The sequence below is a fragment of the Peromyscus leucopus genome, chromosome 1, assembly GCF_004664715.2.
Source record: "Peromyscus leucopus breed LL Stock chromosome 1, UCI_PerLeu_2.1, whole genome shotgun sequence".
NCBI classification, from domain to species: Eukaryota; Metazoa; Chordata; class Mammalia; order Rodentia; family Cricetidae; genus Peromyscus; species Peromyscus leucopus.
The window spans coordinates 169,850,404-169,868,822 of NC_051063.1; the positions used below are offsets into that span (position 1 = coordinate 169,850,404).

The window sequence follows — 18,419 nt, forward strand, 5'->3', positions numbered from 1 at the left end:
GGAGGGGAGGGGTGGGAGGAGGGAGGACAGGGGAATCCATGGTTGATATTTAAAATGAATAGAAAAATCTCTTAATTAAAAAAAAAAAAGGACCAAGTTTGGTTGCTAGCACATATATCGGGTAGTTCACAACCACCTGTGACTCCAGTACCAAAGGAAGAAACACCCTCTTCTGGCCTCTGTACATGTGCACATATGTATTGCAGAGAGAGAGAGAGAGAGAGAGAGAGAGAGAGAGAGAGAGAGAGAGAGAGAGACAGAGAGAGACAGAGAGAGAGAGACAGAGAGAGACAGAGAGAGACAGAGAGAGAGACAGAGAGAGACAGAGAGACAGAGACAGAGAGGTACAGAGACAGAGAGACAGACTGAGAGACAGGGAAAATAAAAGCAAATCTAAAATAAGAGAAAACAACCTCACATTTCCCGTTATAATTCAGGTTCTCACAACACAAGCCACCACCTTCTCACTGAGCAAGTTCAGGCATTCCCTGGGCTGATCTGCAGCCACAGCATGTCTGACATTGGTTCCTGTCCCAGTGCTGCTACCTCTTGGAGGATGACTGATAATCACGACTGTCTTAGGATTTCTATTGCTGTGAAAAGGCAGCATGAACACAGAAACTCTTATGAAGGAAAACATTTAATAGGAGGGCTTATGGCTTAGAGATTCAGTCCATTATCATCACAGTGGAACATGGTAGCATGCAGGCAGACATGGTGCTGGAGAAGGAGCTGAGAATTCTACATCTTTGATCCACAGGCAACACAAAGTAAACTGAGACACTAGGCATGGCTTGAGCATAAGAGATCTGCCTCCACAGTAACATACTTCCTCCAACAAGGCCATATCTACTACCCCAGCAAAACCAAACCTCCTAATAGTGCCACTCCTTGTGATCATATGGGGGCCAGTTACATTCAAACCACCACATTTCACTTCCTGGCCCCCATAAACTAATAACACTATCATAACTCAAAATATATTTAGTCCAACTACAAAAGTCTCCATAGTCTATCACAGTCTCAACGATGTTTAAAAGTCCAAAGGTCAAAGTCTCTTCTGAGATTCATGCAATCTCTTAACTGTAAACTCATATAAAATAAAAATTAAAAAAAAATCACAAACTTCCAACATAAAATTGCACAGGATATATATTACCATTTCAAAAAGTAGGGGAGGGAGCATAATAAGGAAATATTGGACCAAATCAAGACTGAAAATCAGCTGAGAAAACTCCAAACTATGCAACTCCAGGCCTTAGGTCAAACGGCTCTTCAGATCTCCAACTCCTTTCAGCTGTGCTGACTACAGCACACTTCTCTCTCAGGCTGGTTCTACTCCCTGTTAACAGCTCTTCTTGGTATGTATCCCTTGACTCTAGCATTTCTAAAATCTCAGGGCTCCAAGGCAATGCAGGCTTCGCCTTCACAGCTTCACAAGATGGATTCTCTGGGCCTAAATTCAGAAACACTCCTGACACACACACAGACTCAGTTGCTTTCCTTAGTCAAGGAGGCCCACTAGTTCAATTACATCTTCACCAACTTTCTGTTTTTGATGGTTTCCTTCACTGCGTAAGCTTGGCTGTCCTGAAACTGATTCTGTACGCCAGGCTGGCCTCAAACTCAAAGATCTGCCTGCCTCTGCTTTCCCAGTGCTGGGATCAAAGATATGCACCACTCCACCCTACTGTAAACTTGTCTTTAGTTCCTTTTCACAAGTTGGAAACTTCACTTGGTAGGATCTTGCTCCCTGTCACCACTCCCTGTATTCCATTTCTTCATCTGTTTATCTCTTTGAATATAAGAATTAGTTCCATTCCACTTCCTGTTGCTCTTTCTCCTCAAATTGTACATTTTGTATTTTCTCCTTGCTCAGTTTCCTCTTTTTCATTATAAATCTGTATAAGAGTGGCCAGTCATAACCACACAACAGAACCTATACTAGGCTGTTTTGAGATTTCCTTGAGATTAACAATGGAGTTAATCCAAAACTCTTCACACTAGCCTCAGGCAGATTTTTTTGGACAAGGAAAAAAATCAGCCACATTCTTTACTAAAACATCACAGAACAATCTCTAGGCAACTTACTAAAATTCTTCTCCTCTGAAACCTCTTGACCAGGCCCCCACAGTTCAAATCACTCAACACCAATGTCTTCCATGGTTCGACTAGTCTGGCCCATTAAGCAGCACTTAAAGCATTCCACTATTTTCCTAATCCAAACTCCCATACTCCATATTACTCCAAATGAAAACATGGTCCAGTCTATCACTACAATACTCCAGTCCCTGGTATCAACTTTTGTCTTAGTTAGGGTTTCTATTGCTGTGAAGAGACACCATGACCACAGCAACTCTTACAAAGGAAAATATTTCGTTGAGGTGGTGGCTTACAATTTCAGAGCCTTAGTCTGTTATCATCATGGTGGGGAACATGGCGGTGTGCAGGCAGACATGGTACTAGAGAAGAAGCTGATCCACAGGCAACAGGAAGTGATCTGAGACACTGGGTGTACCTTGAGCATAGAATACCTCAAAGCCCACGCCCACAGTGACACACTTCCTCTAACAAGGCCATACCTACTACAACAAAGCCACACCTCATAATAGTGCCATTCCCAATAAGCTTATAGGGACCAATTAAATTCAAACTACCACAAGGACATAGGACCTAAGAGTTTGACCAACATTGGCCTCAAGCCAGTCAGTCATCCTGCTAGGGAGAGGGGCAAGACAATGGCCATTATGAAGACCTGAAGATCCTAGCAAAGGTAATCATCAACCACAGCACACAGTGTGATGGGGACAAGTGACTTATGAAGAGGCTTCAGTTGTTGGGGAATGTTGTACCTAGAAGCTCAGAATAAAGCCAGTGATCCTTAACCAGAGCACTTAGCAGGAAGGGGCTCCTTAATGTTGAAGCACAAGGCTGTATTCTCAGACGACCCACTCTGACAATAGACTCATCCTGCAATATCCAGCAGCCTGTGCATCACCTCCTGGTGACCATCAGCCAGAGGTGCTTCACTACCAGGACCTGCAGCAGCTCCTCAGCTCCACCTGCCAAAACTCTCCTGCATTCTCTACTGTCTGACTCTGGGAAGATCCTGCTCCTCTGCCATGAAGGTGGTGATGGGAGACCCAGCAATAGTATAGACAACAATGATAGGGTGTGCTGAAGAGGAATGTGCAGCACCACACCCCACTTTCGGGTGAACCTGGAACCCAGGAGACATCTACTCTGTCAGGCCCAGATAGCATCTGTCCCATTGTGGCTGCCACAACCTTATGATCTTCCAGGTGAGGGTGCTACTTCAAGTCCTTGGGAAGAACTTGCTCCCACTGTTTAAGATACTGTCTAGAATGTTCCACAGGATCCCCTTCAAGGCCCATGTACAAAGATCTGAAGTGACTGAGCCCATAGGGGCACAGCTTCACAATTACGGACAGAACTGGGCTCTGAGTGTCTAGCCATTGTGCCTAGACCTTTATCCCTCCAAGTGATCTGGGTCCTGCCTTGATTCCCCATCACCAGGTCATGCCATCACACCTTCCACATGAGGCCCTTGTGGGCCAGCGACTGTACCAGAAGTTTCACTCCAGGACTGTCTGTGAACTGAGATTGTGGCTAGAAGAGCAGCCACACTTGTCTCAGGGATGACAGGGTCACATGATCTCAAAAAGGAGCATGTCTGCCCTCTAGAGGATTGGTTCTCAACCTTCCTAATGCTGCAACCATTTAAATACAGTTCCTCATGCTGCGGTGACCCCCACCCCCAGCCATAGAATTATTTTCATAACTATAATTTTGCTTATGTTATGAATCATAATGTAAATATCTGATATGCAGGATATCTGATATGTGACCCCTGCAAATGGGTAGTTCATAACCCCTCTCAATAGGGTCAAGACCCACAGATTGAAAACCGATGCTCTAGTAGATGCTTCCTGCCAGAAAGCAAATCAGTCAGGATCGTAGACATGAGAAGCCTGGCACTGGGCAAAGAGCACCTTCAGAGAATAAATAAAAAATTTCAGAGGCAGGGGCTAAGCTGGTGTGTGCTGGAGGGGTGAGTAATGGGAAGAAATGGGGAGAAGCATCATGATGTGAAGGGAGGACCCACAGGAGACTGGAAGGGTCACAGTTGGGTTCAAATGTTGTCGGTGGTTATGTCAGAGGAGCTGCAGTCAGCAATTATGCTTATGAAGTTCAATTCACCAAATAGCAAAGCTAAAGGCTGGAGAGGCAAAGCCCTGCCCACCTGGGGTGAATAGTCTCCAGAATGCCCTTTGCTGTGGCTGTGTTCCTGCTGTATGTGACACAGTATGATTACTAGGTGAAAGGATCCCACCTTATCTATTACAGTGTGATTGTTTCTTGGGAAAATCCCACTCCTCACTGGACAACTTACTTACAGATCATAATGAAGATGATTTTTATAAGAGCAATGATGCTTAGTTAGATCAATGATTTGACTGAAGTTTCTGAGCCAGCCTAAAAGATCAAGATGACTAAGACAGATAGTGAAGATGATTAGGGAAATATTTTGGGTTAGTCTGCCAATGCTCCAATAAGAGATTAAAAAAGACAAAAATAGGCTAGAAGTCACCTTCCCCTTGGTTTTTGTGGGATTTGCAGAGGATGGAACCTGAAAACAAGGAGGTTTCATGCACTATAGACCCATGGATGCTGCGTGTGGAAAAATAGGCTGATGGTTGAAGAAAGCAATTGTGTTTCTACACCCAAGGTTAGGCCTGAGTTCCTCTGTCATGTAGCTTACAGAATAAATCTCGGGCCCTGGTAGGTATCTTAAAAAAGCAAAGTTGTGAAAGGAAATTAAATGACTCTATTGTAAAGACAGCCTCTTTGACAAATATTTGTGGGAAAACTGAACAGAAGAACAAAACTAGGTCCCTATTTGTCATTTGCACAAAAATCCATGTGAACCTGAAACTCTGAAAATGCTGAAGGAAGAAACTTCAAAAACCTGCAGCAGCTAGGACTTTCTGGAATGGATTCCACTGTCTCAAAACCACGGCAAGAATTGGCAGATGACACCGGACAGTGGTGGCACATGCCTTTAATCCCAACACTGAAGAGGCAGAGGCAGGAGGATAGCTGTGAGTTGGAGGCCAGCCTGATCTACAGAGTGAATTCAGGACAGCCGGGCAACACAGAGAAATCCTGTCTAGAAAAACCAAAAAAGAAAGAAAGAAAAGAATTGGCAGATGGGATGCATGAAACAGCAGTTTCTGCACAGCAAAGGAAACAACAGAGTGAAGAGTCAGCCAGAATGGGCGGGAAGGTTGCCAGATACACTTCTGACAAGGAATTAACACGGAGTCTATAGAAAGAGTTCAAAAAGTGAATCAGATAGCAAGACAGCCTCAAATCATCTGGGCAATAAATGATAAAGGTACAGAGCAGAGTCCTGAAAAGAAATGCAAATGGGGAGTAAATACATGAAAAATTCAGTGTTCTTATCCACCAGGGAAGTGTGAATCAAAAGTGTACATGACAATTGTCAGGTGATTCTCACCTACCTCCAAGTTCACTGAGAAAACCTGTGTCAAACACACACACACACACACACATACACACACACACACACACACACACACACACACACACACACACACACACAAATAATAAACCAATATGAAGAACGTGCCCACGATGGAGGAGACTCAGGGAGAAGTCCTGTCCTCCACTTCCCAGGACCCTTCCTTTTTGCTGTGACCAACTGCTCCACAGATGCTTGCTAGGAGCTGCTACCTCCTCCTGGCCCCTTTTCTCCCTTTGAGACTCACCAGTTCTCAGCCTGCTCTTCACGCGTAACACTACAACCACAATACTAGCTGGGAGATCCAGGTGACTTTATTCTTTGGGACTCACCAGTGCCCTGTCAGCTGTCTAACTGGGTCCCTCTAGTTTTCCTACCCAGCCTGAGACACAGGACCAGTTCACACTGCCAGAGAAACTTCTTCCAAATTTCTCAACCAAGCTGCTGCAGACCTTAGATTATAGCTGACAACCAGAAAACCTGGGATAGAGGTTGTAGCCCCAACACCAGACAGAGAAAATCGACAACCTAACCTGCTGTGAATCAGCTCCCTCCTGAACACTGTAAACACCTCTGGCAAAAAGAAGACAGCCTTAAACAAAACAGAAAAAAAAAATAAACTCAACCAATAACCAACTCCACATGCACAAATCCCAACTTGGAAATGAAAACAACAAAAAATAACCAAAATAATACATTTCTACCAAAAAATATATATACAAACCCCACAATAACAGCCCCTATTGAAAATGACCTGGAAGAACTCCCAAATGATTCAATAGAATCATTATAACCATGGTCACACAATTCAAAAAGTCAAAGACTAAAAGAACAGTGAAGTAACAATGTCAATACAAGACATAAAAATGGAGTTTAAGAAAACATAATCAGTAATTATGCTGGAAATTAAAAGCTCTGATTAAAAAGCTCAGTGGAGTCAGGCATGATGGTGCACACTTTTGACCTCAAAACTTTTGAGGCAGAGGCAGGAGGATCTCTGTGAGTTGGAGACCAGCTTAGTCTACATAAGTTCCAGAACAGCCAGGGCTACATAGTGAGACCCTGTCTCCAAACAACATGAAATGAAACAAAACAAAATTCCTTGGAAAGCTTCATTAACATAATGGGCCAAGTAGAAAATAGAGAGCTGGGGATGGAAGACCAAATAGAGAAATTGGATCATTCAGGAAATGTTTAATTAACCAAAAATATAAACTTGACATGGGAGTTTGGGGATACAACAAAAACACCTAGTCTCAGTGTTAGAGGATAGGAGAAAGAGAAGAACATCAAAGCAAAGTACAATTCATCAAGAAAACAAAATCTAGTTTTAAAATGGGCAAAGGCCACTTGTCATCAGAGAGGCATCATCCAGGAAATGCAGAGACCCACAGTCATACACTAGGTGGAGCCAGAGGGTAAGGAAAGATGTAGGAGCCAGAGGGGTCCAGGACACCATGAGAACAAGGTCCACAGAATCGACCAAGCAGGCCTCATAGGGGCTCCAGAGACTGAAGTGTAAAACATAGACCCTGTGGGGGTCTGAGCTGGGTCCTCTAAATATGTTACAGTTGTGTAGCTTACTGTTCTTGTGGGACTCCCAACAGTGGACTTGGGGGGTGTCTGACTCCTTCGCCTGTGGTTGGGGCACTTTTCTTCCTACTGGGCTGCCACATCCAGCCATGATAGGAGGATTCATGTCCAGTCTTATCGTATCTTGTTAGCCATGTTCTCTGGATATCCCTAGGAGGACTGCTTCTTTTTTTAAAAAAGGGAAACAGAGGAGGAGTTTGTCTGAAGGAGAAGGGAGATGGGGGAGGGATGACGAGGCTGGGTGGAGGGAAAACTGTGCTTCCGATGTAATGTATGAGAAAAGAATTAAAGTTTTAAAAAGTATTATCAAAATACTTAATAAAGGGAACAAAGAACTCAGACATACCTCCAAAGGAGATATACATACGGTGCATGAAAAAAACTAATATTTTTAATCACTGTAGAAATACATACGAAAATCACAGTGATATCTCCACTGTCATACCAATTTCCAATGAAAAGCTAGATAGATACTCAAAGGTTCCCTGGGCAATTTACAGGCAACTATAAAGAGAAACACAATATTTGTATGGGAGTCCAGCTTCTGAAGGATTCCTAGGGAGGTGAGAGGAATGAGGAAATATCTGATAGAAAGAGAGAGCTAGTCTACAAGAATAAAGACAGAAACAGAGGATAGCTTTGGGGGGAGCAGATCAAAACCTGACAGCTTCATCCAATATTGATAAGGGGTTTTTTTTATAATATGCCAAAGGGAGAGGCAAAAGACCTCCCCCTTGCAAGATCAAAGCACACCATACAGCCAAGTATAGACCCTTCCAAACACCTGCTAACCAAGCCCATGACCAAATCATCTTTTTATACAGCCCTGCTGGATAAAGGAAGCCCAGATTCTCTGGCCATGAGTAACTTCTCACTAGATAGCCTCTATGGGCTCCCACACATCTGGAGCCTCCTTGCTACACTTCAGAGATGAGCTGCAGATCTCATAGTGAAGGCCAGATGGAGACATTGGGACATACAGAAGAATATTTCACCGAGACACACAATCTCAAAGTCAGGTGTGCTTTTTTATTTTTTGTCAACTTGGCATAATACAGGGTCTTTTGGGAAGAGGGAACCTCAATTGAGAAAGTGCCTCCATCAGATTAGCCTATTGTAGAGAGCACAAAGGTCCATGCACTCACAGATAAGCACTAGAAAAACCAGGAATGCTGGGTAGCTATAACCTGCTTTCTGCCCAGAAGGCTGGGAATCGAGATGGTCCATAGTCTAGGTGACCTCTGCATGATCTGTAGGGCCAGGCCATATCTGGCTCCCACAAGCTCCAAGCAGGACCAGAAGTGGTTAACAGTATAGAGGACCTCTGTGCTATCTATATGGCCAAGGGCTCCCAAGGCACCCACATATAGGACCAGAGATGGTTAGTAACCTAGGTGACCGCTGTGCTCTCTGTGTAATGGAGAGCACAACAGATCCTCTCCTAAGCCCTCAGGATAACACATGTAGCCTATCTACAGAGCCCAATTTCATGGAAGAAGTGACATGTGCTTTGAGAAAAGTTTCAGTGTAATTATGTTTCCTTGTGCATATGGAATTATGATACACTAATAAACTGTTTTCAAATTTATGCTGTACTTAACCATTCTCAAATAACCTGCCTCAAGTCAGACTCCTGAACTCTGAACCATCACAGACTACCGAGTCCCATTGAACAGGATTTCCTTCTTGCCTCACATTGATCATTACTCTGTGGGCCATGGTGTTTGCAGAGACCCCCACAACCTGTAGATAAGTCTGTGGGGGCATTTTCTTGATTTATAATAGATGTGGAAGGGCCCAGCCCACTGTGAGGATTGCCACCCCTGATCAGGTGGTCTTAGTCCTCCATGGCCTCTGTTTCAGTTCCTTCTATGACTTCCCATCATAGGACTCTATACCATAGGACAAAAGAAACCCTCTCCTCCCCAAGTTACTTTGGTCATGGTGTTTCTCACAGCAATAGAAAGCTAACTGAGATACCTGATTCCAACCAGTCCCAACACCTAGAGGTTCCTCCCACAAGCCTACTCTAACATTCCATCTTCTTCCCATGTCTCTGAGGATGCTACTTTACCTCCTGACAGTCCCTTACCTACTGGTGTCACTCAGAGGGACAGACAGGGTCACAGGGGAGGAACATAGACAGATGACATCCCAGAAAGGTCAAGAGGACATGGGCAGACCACAGCCAGCTCAGCCCACACAGGATGTTAGCGAGTCTCCCTGAGACTATTCATAGGATGATGAAGACAACATCCTCTCTTTAGGACACATAGGTCAGCCCTTCCTGCACACCCAGGACATGAAACTTCTAATTCCTGGATCAGACACTTGATTGGTGACACCAGTGACAGTGGTTCCATCCCCTTCCCTGTCATCATTCAGTTGGTTCCTTTCCAGCCCTCACAGACATCTCTGTCACCTTCCTGCTGGGAGTAAATCCCACCTTCCCAGAGCAGTGAGAACAAAGGGCAGATGGGCTCAGTGTGTTTCTGTGTCACAAGAGGAAATCCACCATTGGGTTTAGGAAGCACAGGGTCTCCCTCTGGTGCTGACAGGGACAAGGAACAAGACATGGCAGAGGTCATCCCTAGAGAAAGCTGTTGTTATCTCAGGTCAACAGTTCCTGATTAGTCTTTCTACTCAAAGACTGAACCATAAAGAAAGAAAGGGGGAGAGGAATGGAAGGAAACTCTGAGAAGAGATGGAGCAGAGTCAGGGACACAGACCTAGCCCTCAGCCAAAACGACTCTGAAAGGTGCTGCCTTTTGCCAAGAAGCTCAGCTTCAAGGAGGAACAACAGAGTTGATACAAGAGCAGCAGGGTGTGGGAGCCATGCTGGAGTTGAAGCTCTTCTCCACAGACAGAGAGAATTGCAGCTCCTTACAACCGCATCGTGCACGGGTATATCCCTTGGTGGTCCCTTGGCAGGGGCTCCTACTCACAGGAGAGAGGAGCATTTCCTGGGAGCATTGGGAAGAAGGAAGCACAGAGACTGGCTGGGTCTCCTAGGGAGGACAAGACCCTGAGAGGGGACACAGGACTTTTAGTTGGGGCATCAAAGGAGATGATGACACAGAGGGACAGAGGCTCAGCAACAAGCTCTCCCTGAACAGTAATTGGTGTGGGCAGGGAGCATCTTCATTTGCTCTCTTTTTCTGTGATAAAGACCATAACCAAAAGCAATTGGGGAGCAAAGGTTTTATTTGGCTCATATATCTCAAGTCACAGTCTATTGAGGGACGATGAGGCAGGAGCTGAAGCAGAGACCACAGGGAAGTGTTGCTTATTGGCTTGCTCTTCATGGCTTACTCAGCCTCCTTATACAACCCAGCACCACATGCCCTGGGGTGACACCACCCACAGTGAGCTGGGTCCTCCCTCCCACATCAACTGTAAGTCAAGAAGATGCCCCCACAGACTGGCTACAGCACAATCTTATGGAGGCATTTTCTCAGTTGACATTTCCTCTTCCCAGATGAACCTAGTTTGTGTCAGGTTGACAAAAGCAAAACAAACCACAACAACAAAGAACTGATCAATACAAGGAGGAGAAGCATAAGTGATCCCTTTCTAAGTTCATCACCATTGGCCTCTGTAGTCTGAAGACACAGTTCACAGCTAGGTCTGGGTAACTCTCCACATAAAAACAACCCAGGACATTAAACACTGTCCTTGGCTACTAGCAATGCTCTGGACCACTCATTCATTCACCCACAGGTGTCTGAACCTGGTCCAGGCAGCAGCTTCAGTGAAGATCAGACTAGTCCTCTCCTCACATGCCAGAGTTCCAGGAGACAGGAAGACAGGACAGGAAGGACATCTAGAGGGTGAGGTCAGAGGTTGAGAAAAGCCATGATGGGAACAGCAGGGAAAGGTCAAAAGTGAATACCCAGGGTCTAGATGAGAAGGTCAGGGAAGGTATCCCCCAAATTACATACACCCAAACCTTCTGAGTGTGAGCAGGGATCTGAAGATAGTGAGGGGATGAGCTATATAGACATCTAAGGAGAGAGTTCCATTCAGAACAAATTATAAGACCAAAGGCTCTGAGGGGATAGAGGCCATGCCACAGATTTCAACCTAGTAGCATGCAAATGCACACAGACACACACACACACACACACACACACACACACCAAAGCTGAGTGATGGACATACCTGCTTAGAACCTGCAGTTCATCTTTATAACAAATATAAAGGCCCTGATGTTGATTGCTGTCTTAGGGTTTCTATTGCTGTGAAGAGACACCATGACCATGGCAAAGCACTTAGTGGGGTGGCTTTCACTTTCAGAGGTTTAGTCCATTATCATCATGGTGGGACAAGTTAAGTGCAGGCTACATGGTGCTGGAGAAGTAGCTGAGTGTCCTACATCTTGGCTTGCAGGCAACAGGAAGTGGTCTGAGATCCTGGGCATGGCTTAAGCATATATGAGACACGCCCCCCAAAGCTTGCCTCCAAAGTGAATAACTTCCTCCAACAAAGCCACTCGTCTTAATAATGCCATTCCCTACAAGATTATGGGGACAAACTACATTCAAACTGCCACAATGGGTTTCTCTTTTTTCACTGTTAGTTTCACTTTTAACAGACCTCTCCCACTGCTGCCCTGCTCCTTACTAATCAATGTCACTGATGTTGTCGAAGGGAAGAACATGCTTCTCTTTGTCCACAGTCAGCCAGAGATGTGTATGCTTTTCACTGGTACAAAGGGAAAATTTTAGGCATCAGACAAGAAATTGCACATTAGTAAAAACCACTCATTCAATTAATCCAGGACCTGCACACAATGGGAGAGAAACAATATTCTGTAATGCATGCTCCTCCAGAACGTCATCCAGGAGGACATACTATACACACTGATCAAGAGACACCTTGTAGTTTCATGTACACCACCAAGAATGACTACCTGTGACCTCTGGACGCTGGGTGGAATTAATTCCACCTCCCACACAAGACTGACAGCTTGGACACTGTCTGATTCCTCCTTGCATTATGCTCCCATGTTAGGGTTTGAGCATTTAGTGTTGTGGTGACTAAAGAAACTCCATTTTATGCTAGGCATCCATCTTGATACCCAGTAGTCATTTGTCTCTGACTTCAGTCACTGGAAAATAATTTCCCGGGAACCCTGTCTCAGTGACACGCCGCCGCCGCCTCCGTTGCCAAAATGTACAGCTGTGACCGTCTGCTTGTTATGACTAAATGATTTTCTGGCTTCTGAAACTTGTTTATGCAGACACCCAAAGATTGCTCTGGATCACCTTCACTACTTAACTCGACAGAACACACCGCTGTTTGCTTGCTTGAGTATTGAAGGTCTTCTGTTTTTCATCTTTTAAAATCCTTCCCTGACCTCCCTTCTCACATCAATCTCAAGTTTGGCTCAGAAATTGTTGTCCTTCTAGCAGCTAAGAAATAAATATTTTAATCATTATTAGACTTTTCTCAGGTGCCACAGACTCCAGCCACTTAGAAGACAAACTGCAAAGATCAGAACCCCCACGAGAATCTATCCAGTGAGAGCAGGACCTGTGGAATAGTAACTCAAAAGGAAGACTATCTTCAGCCAGACCCTTGGGGTTCCCCCACTATCATGGCTCTCAGATAGGTCCTGTGGTAGTCAGGCAGGGCCTCTCTGGGAGATCTATGTTTTTATCACAGTGAGGTGAGAATCCGGAAGGCCTGGCTCCAGACCTCTGTTCCAGATTCAACTCCAGGTGACCATGGAGAGCTTGTATCCAGGGCTAGATTTTGACTTCCTGTTAGAGCTGGCAGGGAACAAGGCTTTACTGACTGTCCAAGACTCACAGAGTGTGGAACCAGCTGTGCACTTCCATGACATCTGCAGTTCATAGGTCACCCAGGCATCTCCTCCTGAGTCTCAGTGGACAGGTGCCAGGATGTAAGCCAACTCTTCTGATGGTCTTAGGAGACTTCACAGGAAGGTCAGGGTCCCCAAGAGGAGAGACAGAGAAGACAGACAGGTTTTTTTTGTTTTTTTGTTTGTTTGTTTGTTTGTTTGTTTGTTTTTACCTCAGGGGTCCAGCCCAGGGAATTCTCTTCTGCAGGTAAATGGTAACAGATGCTGCTGACTTGAGCAGCTCCCCACAAGCCTGTCCAGGCATATCTACTCCTTCTAGTAACCTCGGCCAGCACCACACTCAGACCCTGGGTGAAATCCCCTTACTGAATAAATGGATTGAAAGAAGTACTGGGGGATGCCAGATGCTGAGCATCAACTCCTTCTCAGGATGCTGCAGGTCTGCTGTGTGCAGGTGTGCAGACCAGGTCAGAAGTCAGCAGATGGTCCCTAGCTTTAATCTAAATTATCTGTTAGGAAGCCATTGAGGAAGCCTCACGGGTACCAGCCAATTAGAGAGGAGCTGGAGGTGACAGTTGGAAGCATCCTTGGGAGTCCAGGATCAGGGAGTTAGGACCTCAGTCCATGGATAGTGTCTCCTTCATTCCTGGCCTAGCTATCCAGGGAGAACCATATGGAGAGAAGCCTTAATACCTACCATTCATTGTGAGGAACAGGATGAAGCCCAGGGAAGCCAGAGTCACACTGACAGGAACCCCAGTCACAGTGCCTATCACAGTCTGAATACTGAGGCCTGGGAAGTTCAGTTCTGCTGCAAGGAGATAATGGGAAAGAAGGCCCAGGTCACCTCCAGGGAAACCATGAGGGGCCCAGCCAGGGTTGAAGGGGACAAAGCTGAACAAGTCCCAGGGGCTTTGAATGCTACAATCTCCGTGTCTTTCTCTGCTTGTCTTATTCCAAATGCCACCACTGCAGAAATCAAGAGTCCTGGACTCAACACAGTGGAAATTCTTACATAGTGGGGGGAACCTGGCACATTATGGAGCCTCAGGGCAGCAGCTGTTTCTACTGATTTCTGTGCCCTTCACTATTCCTTGAGAAGAGGGGCTGCACCTAGGTGTTAGTGAAAAGGGACCAGGACAAGCAGCAATTCATGCGGGAAAAGTAAGGGAACAGTGAGCTGGACAGGGCAGGGCCAGGCCTATCTGAAAGAGAGGGGAGGAGATGAGGGGCAGGGAGGGAGCAGGAACAGCATAAACGGAAATGACGGTAGCGGGGAGAGGGGGCGGGTTGAGTGGCTCCCAGGACGCCAGGGTCCCAGACCCAAAAGGCTGCTTGGAACCAAGCCAGTGTCACCTGAAGCCCCTCCCACACCCCAGCAGCCCAACTTCTCCACCCTGGGAGCTTCATTAGGTGTCTCAGGACCAGAGAGAAGTTAGGGGTTCGGAGACTTCAATCTTGGGCATCAGCAGCTTGAAGGGATGTCTGGTCCACAAGTGAAAGCAAGTGAACAATCAGTTTTGATTCTAGAACTGAACACCTGACTCCACAACATCCCCTTACACACAGCCTCCCTCACTGACTACAAATCCCGTGTTTCTTCTGTGCTGTGCCAGTCCTGCTGGAGGATGGAGGGGAGGACTCTGCTTTCTCCCACTGGACTCTGAAACCTGCAAGGGAAAGAGTGTAGACAGCACTCCATACTTTATGATGGAGGAAGAAAGGAATGAACAATAAAAAAAACTGAGTGAATGAATGACCTAGAAACTAGAATCCAGAACTTACACCAAGAGTCCCGAGAGGCCTGGCCACACCTACTCCCTGCTTTTCCTGGAAGCCGAGACTTGTCTTCCCTTTTACCACCTCCTTCCTAAGCTACCTGAGGAACCATGCACATGATCCTGGGGACCCGCTAGGACAACAGATCCTGAATAATATATCTTGTCATCAGTCCTAAGGAGGAGGTTTGACTACAGCAGCCCCAGCCTGAGAAGTGACATGCACTTAGTTCTACCTGGCTAGCCCTGCTTTCCCTCTCACGGACTGGACATTTCCACTCAGTCAAACCTCTAGGGTTGACCTTTTCCTAGTTCCTGAGTCCCTTTCCTGTGTGAATGTTCCTTGGGGCCTGTCCATGCTGAGGACTGTCACACCCTGGCCCATGACAGAAGAAACTTTGTAGTACATCTCCTCAACTCCTCTTTACTCAGCCCTCTCCTTCAAACGGGCATCTGAGAGAGAAAGTACATTTGCTGTTTCTCTGTGGATGTAGTGCACCTTCCTTTTACACTGTTTGCCCCTAAAGGTATGACTTCTCCTGCACCACACTGATAATTCTTACCTTTCCCAGGGCCACTGTCCACCATGACATTAGGAAGCCACAGCTATCATGGTCCAAATCTGGTGAGTATTCCTTGAGTCCCGCTGTGGGTGAGGCCCCAAGGCACCCCAATGTCCTCTCAAATAGTCACTCCACTAGGGACTTGAGCTTTCCCTGGAGCAGCTAGGGTCCCTGTCATAACAGCACAGAGGACCCCGACTGCTATTCCATTCCTCCTGTGGAAATGGAGAGTCCTCAACCTCCCCTTCTCACTGGCCTCTAGAACATTCAGAATGTCTCCACCCAGCAGATACTCCATAACCACTGACACTCTTAGATATGAGGACCCTGACCTTCCTGCAAGAGGGACCACTCAGCTCACATCCTCTCTGCTTGCAGGAGGTGGGGCCTCAGACGTCTTTGCCCTGGTAGGTATATGCCCTCCCCAACACACAGGATCCTAGCTGTGCACACTCAGGGAAGGGTGTGTCACCTGACAAACCTCCTAAGGTCAGGAGAGAGTAAATTTGGCCCTACACAGAACTAGGCCTTTCATGAGTGGCAGAACAGTTCCCATCCAATCATGAATAAACGCTGTGTCCCCTGGGTATCTGAGGAATGCTTGAGACAAGAAGGTGAATAGAGGAGAATAAATGACAGGTGAGTGCTCAACCATACACAGAACTTCTATATAACCCACTCCCTAGCTCAGGGAACATCTGGAAGAGCAGAGATGAAATAACATAAGGACGTGAGGATGGGGAGGAGTGAGGTAAAACATCTCTTGGCACATGATATGGCCATAAACTTGTGAAATCACAGCAACACAAGACCTGTGTAAGCCTGGCCCATCAACAGCACACTATGGACCAGATAGGGGCTCAAGAGGCCACACCCCTTCCTCAGAACCCATTGGCAATTAGTGGCCACTGAGGGATGGGAAATTATTTTCTTCGGTGCTTAATTTTCTATACTATAGGAACTACACAGGTGTCTCTCGATCAGTGTGTGTGGAAATTAACCACCTCACCATCCATGCTCATGTAAGAAACCCTAAATAACACAGTGTTGAACACACAGACAAAGATGGAGGCCCAGTGAGATGGATGCCTACTAAAAGCACTTGCTGCAGAAGCCTGATGACCTGAGATTAACCTCAAGAAGATTAATCCTCATGTAAGGATGGAAAGAGAGGATCAACTCCTGAAAGTTACCATCTGACCTCTGCATACTGTGGTGCTGCTATGGATATAGCTCTGTATAAATAAAATGCTGATTGGCCAGTAGCCAGGCAGGAAGTATAGGTGGGACAAGCAGAGAGGAGAATTCTGGGAAGTGGAAGGCTGAGGCAGGGAGACGCTGCTGTGATAAGAAGCAACAAGTTAAGATACTGGTAAGCCACGAGCCACGTGGCAAGGTATAGATTAATTGAAATGGGTTAATTTAAGATAGAAGAACAGTTAGCAAGAAGCCTGCCATGGCCATACAGTTTGTAAGCAATATAAGTCTCTGTGTTTACTTGGTTGGGTCTGAGCAGCTTCAGGACTGGTAGGTGAGAGAGATTTGTTCTGACTGTGGGCCAGGCAGGAAAACTCCAGCTACAAATGGTGCCCAGTGGATTGGCAAGAGTTTCCACCTAAAACCTGAGAAAAAAGATTCTAAAACGGAGCTAAAAATAGCTTCTTAGTTGTCTCTCTCAAGTTAGCTGCAGCCTGTGTGTTTGAGCTACTCTATGGTGGGTTTGTGGCGCGTGTGCAAGCTTGACCTACGCTATGTTACACAGAGGTGTCTCCAAACTGCGCACTATGCTGTGTGTTGGATATAGTTTTTGCTAGTTAAAAAAAAAAGAGGTTTCTGAGCTACATGCTGCTATGATAAAAACATAGACCCACTGTTTCTGAGAGTTGATGTCTCCCACAGCTGGCAGAAAATATACCACGGCCATATTGGGAAGCTGAGGTGGGCAGAGCCAGCAGCCACAGCAGAAGTTTCGGTCTTACAATTGCTGCAGTTTAAAGCAACAGATTCATAATAAGACAGATTCAGATGGAACAAGACTTTAAATGTTTTACAATGTATGTAAAAATATATGTAGGCTTGAAAGAGAGAGAAAAAGGAATATATATAGTTATATAAACAAATAGTTTTAAAAATTAAAGTCTTTAAAGAGACAGTAAAGGTAGTATAAAAATAAGCCACATAAAGATGGATATCACACAGAGAATCTGCATTGTGTTGTCTTTGGGATTCTTAACTGCAGAAAAACATTGGATTGTAAAAGCTGTTGAGTTAAAGGTATTTTAAGGTTCCTTGACTTCAAAATTTGGATGTAAGGATATGTTGCTTTGGAAAGGAGGCTCTACTTTTGTTTCCACAAAAAGCCAGAGGGTATGGAGTTGTTCCAGATTAAGATACATCAGGTTTGACCAGCCAAGACCCCCTGAAAGGTCTCCAGTGACACCATGACCCAGATGATCCAACATCCAGAACAGTTTCAAGGCAACCGGCTCAGACAATACACCCTCACAGACTACTCCATAATCCTAAAATTTTCTTTGTGTCCCTATAAGATACAACACCCTCCTCCAGCAGGAAGTAGTAAGAGAAGCTACGCCCAAATTCCCAAATATACCAAGCTGGCTTTGGAGATGGAATTGGCTCACTCCTTCTCTAAACCCAAACATATTGCTTTAAAAAAAAAAAGGTTAAGAGATTCTATTGTCCCATATCAGAAGAGCCCTCTGGTGTGGGACAGAGAAAAACCAATATTTTTATTTAAATCAAGTTGATTGTAAATGCAATCTCTTTCTAAAGAACAAAAGGGAATATGATATAGATAGATAGGATGAGTAGATTAATGAACCTACTTTTAAAGAGTAACAACTTGTTTAGAAATGTTTCACATTGCTATGGGTTCTAGTTTATTGATACAAGTTTAAACTTAATTTTTTTATAATGTACATATATTTCTACTCTCATTGGAGGTATTATGTTTATGTAAACTCATTTAGATTGTAGTAGATAATTTTAAAATACAGATTAATAATCAGCCTTCTATGATAGTCAAACTTATAGTCATGTTAAGTTTTCTAGGTATATAGATATATTTCGGA

The 18,419-nt window shown here is 45.2% G+C and overlaps 1 protein-coding gene across 1 annotated transcript in view; it reads left to right on the top strand.

Moving 5' to 3' along the window:
• The window catches only part of LOC114688528 (carcinoembryonic antigen-related cell adhesion molecule 1-like), an 875,221-nt gene that overhangs the window by 111,098 nt on the left and 745,704 nt on the right, over nucleotides 1-18,419 (top strand). The window lies entirely within an intron of this gene.